We start from the raw sequence: 10,108 nt of genomic DNA on the forward strand, positions 1-10,108 counted from the left end.
GTAAGAATGATGAAGTCAACATATGTACTAAAGTGCTGGACACAGATGACGTATGTACAGATTGTGATGAGTTGTATGAGCCCCTAATAAAAAGATTATTAAAAAAAAAAATTGTCATTTGGATTGTCATCATCACCTAGCTATTTGACTTTTGTAAATAATTTCCTCCCTGATGTACATTTCTAGCTGATTTTCACCCTTTTGTTTCCTTCTCCACAAGTCCTTAAAATGCATTTTCTTTAGTCCCACTACATATGGGCTCACGTTGTACTGGTTACTTTAAAGACAGATGCTTGGAAGTTAGGGTTAGCTTGTATAGGGTGGTGAAATGCAATTAGGCTAATCGTTTTCTCTAGGTTAAAAATATTGTCTCCTTTTAAAAAAGAAAAATAAAGACTTCTTTTTTCTTTTTTTAACTTCTATTATTATTATTTTTAATCGGTTTATTAGGGGCGCATACAACTCTTATCACAATCCATACATACATCGATTGTGTAAAGCACATTTATACATTCATTGCCCTCATCATTCTCATTTTTTTTCTTATATTTAACTATATAAACTATCAAGTGAAATAGTTACATTATAAGGTGGGCTTACTTGCTACCTATTTCTCAACTGCTTTTTTCTCCCTCTAACACTCTTGTCTGCTATTACCTCAAAATCCATGATCACTTCTGACGCCTACTGCTGGGTGTTGCTGGAAGCTGTTAATATTAGTCACAAGGGAGAGAGAAGAGTGGGTGGGAAACTCTTCAGGGCATCTTTGTTGGCTTCTATATTTTAGTTCTATTTTTAACTTTCTACAATCAGTGTCAATGACATTAGGCTTAATCTCTGTGCACTCAGTCACCCTTTCCTTGGCTCATTCTTCTCACACCTCGGCGCCTTCTCCCTAGTTATACCCCTTATTACAGTGAACCATATGCTCTCTATTTTTTTTCAGAGTCCAATTTGAAATATTTTATCCCATTGCCAAGTCGGATATCAGCCCATATGTTTCATCTTTTATTTGGGGAAATATATTCACTTACCTATGCCTCAGCTCCCTAAACTTTGATTATGCACATTTCTATTGCTTCTGCTAGCTAGTTTATAAAAACTTTTATTAATTTAAAATGAAATTCAGAAGTCTTCTCTTCTGGAAGTCTTCCTTCACAGCCTTCCTCCTGTAGATGCTGTTCTGGTGTGCTCTCAAAATCTCTGTGTTTTCTTTTGGGAGAGCACAACCCAAGTATCAGCTTTCCCTAGACCACCATCTACCTGACTGCCACAAAGGGTCGCCGTCCTCTACGTTTGGGAAAAGTGAAGGGTGAGAAGGGTTGCTCACATGTGTTACGAATTCACCCACCTGCTCTATGTAGCTCAGGGGGACGGACATTCTCTATCCACTTAGGAGCTGTCCTTAATTTTTCCTGCTGCTAATAGTTTAAAGATAAGGAGCCCATGGAGTAGTAGGTTATGTGCTGGGTGCTAACTTCAAGGTTATCAGTTCTAATCCACCAATCTCGGAAACCCACAGGGGCAGTTCTACTCTGCCCTTTGGGGTTGCTGTGAGTTGGAGTTGACTCGATGGCAGGGAGAGATCATTTAAGTGATCATAGTCCACATCCTCCTTCCCCTTCCTGGAAATCTGTGGACCTTAGTAAGTATACCCAGTCAACGTATTTCCCTACCTTGTGTGTTTCAGTCTAGAAAATACCATAGAGAAAGATGAGGCTTCTAAGTGAGTTTTCTATTCAAGTCCAGTTGTATAGCAGCAGAAGCTTTGGTATCCTAAGAATCTAGGAGGCAGTCATAACTTAGGCACATATACGCAAACATCAATTTTCAAAGCAGTCCCAATAAAGAAGAAAAGAAACATTTTCTGGCATTCTCTATAACACAGCCCTGGTGCACAATGGAGTAAGTACATTACAATGGAAGACCAAAACATTAGTCCCTGCCCTACCTTCTGCTTTTAAGTAGAGAGCTCCAGGCCAGCCAGAAATAAGAAAATGGACCAATTTCTGAATCTAATTACCTTCTAATGGATAAGAATATGATACGACTGTGGCTCTTCTCTGCAGAAAAAATGTACTTAGTCAATGCAGAGAACTTTACAAATAGTTCCAGGGCAGCTACAGACCTCTGTATCTCAGAATAAGAATTCGTCATATTTATTTGTGCCATGTACTAGGGAGACAGACACTAATCAAAGAATCACAAAGACCAATATAAAAGTATCACTGTCATCTTAGGTGCATAACACGTTGAGTTACCTTAATCACAGAGATCCCAGACAGTTTCTCTGGTGAAGTGATGATCCAGGTAGGAATCAGTCAGAAGAGTAGAGAGTGCAGATAAAGAAAACCCATCCACTGCCTTAGAGTCAGTTCCAGATCATGGACCCTACGGGACACTGTAGAACTGCCCTGTGAGCTTTTGAGTCTGTAAGTTTTTATGGGAACAGAGACCCTCAACGTTCTCCCACAGAGAGACTGGTGGACTTGAACTGCTCACCTTGGGATAGTAGCTGAACACATACACCCCATATAATACCAGATAGAGCAAGCAATATGTGCAAAATCTCTGTGACTGGGACCCAAAGCAAGATAAACTCATTGCTGTCGAGTCAATGCTGACTTAAAGTGAGCCGCCCTGTGGGTTTCCAAGACTGTTTATGGGAGTAGAAAGTTCCATCGTAGAAAGCAAAGGAGCTTTCTTCCAAGGAGCTGCTTGTGGGTTTGAACTGCTGATCATGCAAGTCCCAGCCCAACCCATAACTACTACTCCACCATAGCCGGCTCCCCTGCAGCTAGGAGGAGTGAGCACATTTAGGAAATAGGCCAATGTGGCTTGAGTACAGACAATGAGAGAGAGAACTAGCGAAACTCTGAGACTGGAGAGAGAGGCAGAGGTCAGACGATGTAGGACTTAGTAGATCATATTATGGAAACATAATCAGAACTGTTCCTCATCGGTGAGAAGCAGATTCAGGAAATACCCAGGAAGATATTGCTTCTTTTTCCTCTGAACAATTTTGCATTTGCAATGTGATGCCTGAGAATAACACAACCGCTTTGCTATTACAACAAAGATTTGCTTTTGCAGCAAAAGAAGGTTGGGAATTGCTGAGTTGCTGAGCAAGACATTCATGTTTTGGGTCTGAAGCTTACTCTACTTGTAGGCTTGTAGATTGCACGGTAATATGAGCAGGCTTCAAAAACTTCATGGAAAATGTCCATTGTCTTCAATTCTAAATTTTCAGGACCTTTTTTTTTTTTTCTTTTTTTCTTTTTATATTTTAAAAATTAGTTGGGATTTAATGCATATATCATATAATTCCATATTTCAATCACATCCACTGGAATTGTACAATTTTTACCACAGTTTCCAAACAATGTTTTTCTCCATGGGCTCCTTGACATTGTCTCCCTTTTTTCCCCTTCAGGACCTTTTTGAAACCTTCTCATAGATGTCCTTAGTGTTTGACTCATTTCAGTTTAAAAAAAAATAGGTTCTTAATTTGTAGCCAAGGCATTGCGATAATATACTTATTTTTGTCTTTGTTCTTTTGTTTATACTATTTTACATCATCTAAAAGTGGCTTTTGCTTTTTTTGTGTGCTTCTTTCCATCAGTTAAAACCTAGTTTGAAAATCTAGTTCTCACAACCAAAAAAAAAAATTATTAATAGGTGACCAGATGAATAAATTGTAGGACTTAGACTTCGATGTAACAGAATATTGCTCAGCAATAAGGAATAAACTCCTGATATTGCAATATGGATAACTCTCAAAATAATTATGCTGAATGAAAGAAACCAGATTTTCAAAAAGTACAGGTGAACTATTTTATGTAAATAAAATTCTAGAAAATTCAAACCGATCTATAGTGCTAGAAAGCAGATAAATGATTGTCTCAGACGGAGATGGCCAGGGAGGGGAAGAAAGGAGGAATTCCAAAGGGGTCAGGCCTCGGCTTCTGATGATGATCTAAATTTCTTTAGAGGAGACTTAGGAGATGGGCAAGTGTCTTAATTTTGACTCCTCTGTGGGCTACCCCTTGACCCCTAACTGGCCTCTCATTTGCTATTCTGAAACCAGATGAGAATGGATGGTTTGAAATTTCTAGCTCTCAGTGGGAGAAGATATTTGCCAATTGATTGTACTGAATGTAATCTGTATACATTAAGATGGGAATGCTTATGATTTATTCAGTAAGCATTTACTGAGCACTTACCAAGTGTTAGGTGTTGCAGACATATTTACTGAGCAATTTCCTTAGCACTTGATCCTGGGCCTTGTGATTTGCTTTAGCCAACACAGTGTGACAGAAGTGAAATTGTGTGCCACTTCTCGGTCTAGGCCTTCAAAGACCTGGCATGCTTCCGTTCTCACTTTTGGAACTTTGCCAACAAGTGAATAAACCGAGCTAATCGGTTACAGAGGAGCCTAGTGGCATATGAGTTACACTTTGGGCTGCTAACCACAAGGTCCTTAGTGCAAAACCACTAGCTGCTCTGAGGGAAACGGATGAGGCTTACTACTCCTGTAAAGATGTACAATAAAAAAAAAAAAGATATACAATCTTGGCAACCCACAGGGGCAGTTCTACTCTGTCCTATAGGGGAATTATGAGCGAGAATTAACTCCATGGCATTGGGTGAATCTGTTTCTGAAAGGACACTGGCTTGAGCTAGACTATTACTTAAAAGGTTGGTGTTTCAAACCCATCCAGTAGTACTGTGAAAGAAAGACCTGGTAATCTGATTTTTTAAAACAAACCAAAAAAAAAAAAAAAATCCTAAGGAGCTCAGTGCTATTTGGTAGCACACGAATCAGAATGGACTCCGTGGCAATGGGCTTCGGGTTTTGTTTTTAGCCTTCTGTAGGATAAGAGACATGTGGCCTAGTCAGCTACTCTCCAAAAGCAGGTATCTTAGTTGCCTGGCAATTGACTGCAGATTCACATGTGTGGATTCAGCTAAGACCAGAAGAGCTGCCCATCTAAGCTCCAGCCCAAATTGTTGTTCCATAAAATAATAAATTAAATGAACTGTTTTAATTCACGTAAACTCTCTCTCTCTCTCACACATGTAGTTTCTCCTCTTATCACTAGTACCTGACTTGGTCAACTTATTTAACCTGTCTGTACCTCAATCTCCTTATCTTTAAGATGATGACAGAAATACACGCCACTAAATGAGGTAACAGTTATTTAAAAAAAGAAGCCTTGGCTAGCGTGCATACCCTAAGGGTTGGTGGTTTGAACTCAATAGCCGCTCCACAGGAGAAGATGCGACCATCTGCGTCTGTAAAAATTACAGCCCTGGAAACCCTTGGGGGCATTTCTATTCTGGCCTATAGGGCTGTTAACAATCAGAATCCGCTTGATGGCAATAGGCTTAATAATTATAAAGAGCCAAGTACAACAGAGGGCACATTGTAAGCATTCATAATATGGGCTCACTGAAAACTCACTGCCATCACGTTACTTCTGACTCATAGTGATGCTGCAGGTCGAAGTAGAACTGCCCCTTTGGGTTTCCAAAACTGTAATTCTTTACGGGAGTAGAAAGTCTCATCTTTCTCGCAGAGTGACTGATGAATTCAAACTATTGACTTTGGGATCAGCAGCCCAATACATAGCCCACTATGCCACCAGGGTGCTTTCATAATACAGTGGCAATGATGGTTTTTCAGATTAGTCGTCTGTGTTGCCCTAATATTAGGCACAGGGTTTTTGCAGAAAAGAAATTCAATAAATGTGTCTTTTAAAAAAACCATAGTAGTTTTAATAAATAGTTTGATTATAACTTATTTGTTTATCATTCTTAAAATTTATTTATTATTAGCATATATTTATCTTTTTTTTAAGCTTCCTCAACACTTGGAGTGTTACTTATTATTTAAAATTTAAAAAAAATAGTTTTATTAGGGGTACTTACAACTCTTATCACAATCCATACATACATCAATTGTATAAAGCATTGTACATTCATTGTCTTCATCATTCTAAAACATTTGCTCTCCACTTAAGCCCCTGGCATAACACCATATATTTATCTTAAAGACAGTAAGAAACCGTACACCTGTATAAAAGCAAAACTCATTGCTATTGAGTTATTTCCAACTTACAACAACCCGAGAGGATAGAGTAGAAGTGCTTCACTGGGCTCTCACAGCTTTTAATCTTCATGAAAGTAGATTCCCATGCAGCAGCTGCTGGGTTTGAACCACCGCTTTTTCTATTAGCAGCAAACAGTTGAACCACTGCTGCACTAGGGCTTCTGTCCACCTTTATAAAAACCAAAGCCAAACCAACGGTCAATTTGATTCTGATGATAACAACACTTACAGGCAAGAGTAGAACAGCGTTTCAGGGTTTCCAGGGCGGTAAATCTGCAGGGAGCGGATTACCATGTTTCTCTCAGAGTTGCCAGTGTGTTCAAACTGCTGACTTTTCAGTTTTGAGCTCAATGCATAGCCTACTACACCACTACAGTAGTGAATTACAAAACAACAAACAAAACCACATTTCCTTGAATCCAGTACTGATATTTTAATTCTAACTTCTTCTTTCTTTCTATATATATCTTGCCAAACTACTTTATTGGGAGCTAATACAGATATCATATCATTCCATAGTTCAATAACACCAAGTATTGTACACTTGCCGCAGCAATTAGTTTCAAAACATTTTCTGCCTTTGGGAACTCCCTGACATCAGCTACCCCCCCACCCTCCAGGTACCCTTTTTCTACCTATTGTCTCTATAGGTTCATCAATCCTGGGTTTCATACACTGAACAACATATAACAAAAGCTCACCAGGGCTACCTTTCAATGACAAAATGATCAGAAATAAACCCTAATATGAAAAAGTGAAAAAAAACAACCAACCCCACAGAAAGCGTTGAAAACCAGTTCAAGTCCACCATGCATCTGATGTAAACTGTCCTTAGCTCCTGTGTAGGATGGGCCTGCTGTCCATGTTAGTGCCACATGACCTCACACATGACCTAGCAATAGATGATTGGGTCAAATACAGAGATTTTATGCAAACTGTGGCAAATTCTCCATTCTAAAAATTTGGAAATGGATCAGAGACTGATACGTTGTTGGGATCGGATGTTAGGAGCTCGGTTTTATGTGTTGTTTTCCTCCCATGTCCGTGTAAGATCTTGGAGAACTTGAAGTAGTATACCAAAGGAGGGAGTGAAGATGAAATGCGAGACGGTGAACAAAGACACACAGAGAAAATGAAAATCAGACAGGGAAGAAGGAAGGAGCAACCTCTTAACAGACCTGACTTTGGTTCTAGAATATCTAGTTGCTGGTCCCACACTCTGTGTGACCCAGATTTATTTATCTTGATCACCATCGAAACTGTGAGTCATCCTTATTCAAATAATAGATTCTATTTTATTAAGCTTAATCAATTGGACTTTTGTTCTTGGCGTCAAATGGTTCCTAAAGCATGTTGCTCTTCACGCTCATTTTTCCCCCTTCTTATTACTGATTTCTTTGTTCATACCTTTTTTCCTGTTTGAAATGCTGTCTTATTCTATGTTCTATTTTACAAAATCTTGCTGTCCTTTAGGTCCTAGTTTAAGTATTTTTCTTCCATAATACCTTTCTTTGTTCATTCCATCTAGAATGAATTCTATATAGCTATAGCATTTAATTTGTATCAACAATATAACATGTTATCACTTACTACTTTATAGAATTATTTGTATTCTTATCTCATCTGACCTTGTTGAGCAAACCTCTTGAGGGTAGAAAGCATATTAATTTTATGTCCCCTCTATTGAGCCAACAAATGACAATTGTTCATTAAGTACCAGTGAGAGAAAGTGAATGAATATACCAAGATCTTGGTCTACCCAATTTTGAAAGGGATTTAAGCCTAAGGTTCATAGGTAACATCATGATAAATGGAGAAAAGGTTGAAATTGTCAAGGATTTTGTCTCAGGCAAAGGAACATTGTGAGGATGGGGCAGGACCATGCAATGTTTTGTTCTATTATACATAGGATCTGGACCACTCAGCGGCACCTAAGGCACACCTGGATATCAAAAGTAGAACCATCTGTGATGGATATGTATGAATGTTCTCACATAATCAGTATTTATGCATTTATTTCCCTTTTAGTTTAGTTATCTTTGGCATGAGACTTTCAAAAATTACTGAACTAATGGTCATATAAGTTGATGATTCCTCAGGACAAAACAGACATGAAGTGAGTTGAGACATTTAATACTTAATATCTCTCACTTGAAAAAATTAAAAGAAATGCTCTCCTGGTCTCACATCCATCTTTCGCCATTTATGAATCTCTTTACAGAAAAACTCAAAAGTATCGACATTGGCTGTCCCCACATCATCAGCATCTCTTACTCTATCTTGAATCTATTTCAATTAGGCTTTTGCTGTCACCATTCCACTGATAATATGATCATCAAGGACAATGTTGTCATCTATATCATTAAATCTAGTGCTAGTCCTTTCTCTCATTGATCTCAGTTCTCAATTTTCATCCTGCTTGACATTTTAGCATAATTGACACAGTTGACCTTCCTGGAATACATTCTTCATTGTCAAAAACTCCTTTCTCTGGTTTTCCCCTATCTTTTTGGCTTCTCTTTGCAGCAAAAAGCATATGTTGGTTCCCCTCATTTCTTTGATAACTAATGTCCAAGTAGGGGTGTCCTAAGTCTTATTTCTCCTCTTTTCTATCTACTCTCATTCCATAGTTTCCTGACTTTACAGACTATACATATAAATGGTACTTATTTTTTCCTTTCTTTTCTCTCTCCTTCCTTGATAATTTTTTCTAAAGTCTTGAGATGAGACTGCAAGGCAGGCATCAGAGCCATGTTGGGGAGAGTCATAGAGGCTCAAATTTTGACACTGTAACACAAACTGAGACAGGATGGTGCCTGCAAAAGAGAATTGCCCATCATGGTTTGTCAAAGCCCCAGTAGGTGAAGCGGGCATCCATACAGAGGGGCAGCATGAAGTGAAATATTAGATATCCAATCTTAAAACTAACTAGACATGAGGAATCAAAGTATAATCAGTAAAAAGAGGGCATCCACATGGCAGAAGGTGTCAAGCCTGAGTGGGGTGAGGAAGGAACAGGAATGATGGGTGCCGTGGAAGATCTGTTCACTTTCAGGGTTGTTATCATAAAAGTAAATACATTAGAAAATTGGATTCAAGCTTCTCAAATGGAAAATAATAAAGCTATAAGAAACCCCATGGATAGAGGACTGTGTGTTTGATTTCATGGACCTTTCTTTATCTAAATACAGCTCTCCATAAAACGAATCAGGATTTGTCTGCAGAGCTGAGTCTACAGAAGAAAAAATGAGCCTAGAATATTTTGTTGAGGCAGAAATTGAAGTGATCCAACAATGATGAAGGCATGTTAAAAATGACCCAAATGCCAGCTTAAAGGGATTGCTACTGCCCCAATATGGGTCAATTCAAGCATTAAAATAAATAATGACAGTTTATAATCCATTAAATAAGAAACCACGAGTCAATGCTATAAATTAATAAATAAGTACATAGAAAATTTGATGAAGAATAGGATATTTGTGTAATTTAAAAGTGCATGTCCATCCTGCCCCTCCTCCAAGAAGAATTTATTTCAAAGGAAAGCACTGAATCTGCAGCTCCGGGAGAGGGACATATCTGATCGGAGTACATGGGAGCAGATGAAGGGGGAGGAGGAGAGAGTGGAGCACATCCTGGTCTGCCAGGTTGTGAGGACGATGTTCCCACTTATAGCATCCAGTCCACAGAAAGGACCACATGGCCGGCCCCACTATGAGACATGATGTCCCTCACTGACCCATAGCCCTACATGGGACAACACCGGAGACACAGTGTGGGAATTACACCCGATTTGATCTTGCCACACTGAGTCAAAACACTAAGGGGGTGCAACAGAAACGCAAGGGAATGGAGCGGCCAGGTCCTCAGGGAATACCAAAGGTGGACTTTGGGGCCAAGGCTTGGTGCCCCAACAGACTGGACTGGAAAACACTCCTAAAGGCCAACAAACAGTCCTTGAACTAACTACAAGCTTTCCTTTCTTGTTGTGTTTTGTTT

The sequence above is a fragment of the Echinops telfairi genome, unplaced genomic scaffold (assembly GCF_000313985.2).
Source record: "Echinops telfairi isolate 266 unplaced genomic scaffold, ASM31398v2 ScPeMD7_7424;HRSCAF=8462, whole genome shotgun sequence".
NCBI lineage: Eukaryota > Metazoa > Chordata > Mammalia > Afrosoricida > Tenrecidae > Echinops > Echinops telfairi.